The following is a 937-nucleotide window of genomic DNA, read 5'->3' as shown; positions in this document are numbered from 1 at the left end:
CCTTGGGGCCTTGGAGGGAAGTAAGGGGGGAGGTGTGGGCGCAAGTTTTGCATTTCTTGCGGTTGCAGGGGAAGGAGCTGGGAGTGGAGGTTGGGTTGCTGGGGAGTGTGGACCTGAAGAGGGACCTTACGAGGGAGTGGTCTTTTCGGAACGCTGATAGGGGAGGGGAGGGAAATATATCCCTGGTGGTGGGTTCCGTTTGGAGGTGGCGGAAATGACGACGGATGATACAACGTATATGGAGGTTGGTGGGGTGGTAGGTGAGGACCAGTGGGGTTCTGTCCTGGTGCGATTGGAGGGGCGGGGCTCAAGGGCGGAGGAGCGGGAAGTGGAGGAGATGCGGTGGAGAACATCGTCGACCACATCTGGGGGGGGAATTGCGGTCTTTGAAGGAGGCCATCTGGGTTGTTTGGTATTGGAATTTTCTTTCTAATTTTAAAACTAACTCTCACCATTATGTAGCATCTCTCCCCTCCCATGCCATCCAACCTTACACCAACAATTAAGGAATGGAGTGATAGTTGATATCTGGGAGCACCATCACCGGCAGGTTCCACTCCAAGCCACACATTATCCCAATTTGGATCGACAGTTTATTACCAGTCATTTACTACCATTTGGTCAAAACTGTCGAACTCCTTCCCTGAAAGTATCATGGGTGCACCTACACCACATGGAATGCAGTCGTTAAATAAGGCAGTTCAACACCACCTTCTCAAAGGCAATTAGATATTGGCAATAAAATGATGGCTACATCAGTGATGCTCAAAACCTGCAAATTTATAAAAAAAACATTCTGCTTGAATTACATTGGATGGAATATGGATGCTGATCAAAGTCACCATACACAGTTATCACCAACAAAATATGCACCTATGAATCATAAGAGCTCTTGCTGCACACAGAGGCCATTCAGCCCATCGAGTCTGCACTGGCT

The sequence above is a fragment of the Chiloscyllium plagiosum genome, chromosome 6 (genome assembly GCF_004010195.1).
Source record: "Chiloscyllium plagiosum isolate BGI_BamShark_2017 chromosome 6, ASM401019v2, whole genome shotgun sequence".
Lineage (NCBI taxonomy): Eukaryota > Metazoa > Chordata > Chondrichthyes > Orectolobiformes > Hemiscylliidae > Chiloscyllium > Chiloscyllium plagiosum.
Note: the sequence above shows the minus strand (reverse complement) of the source record.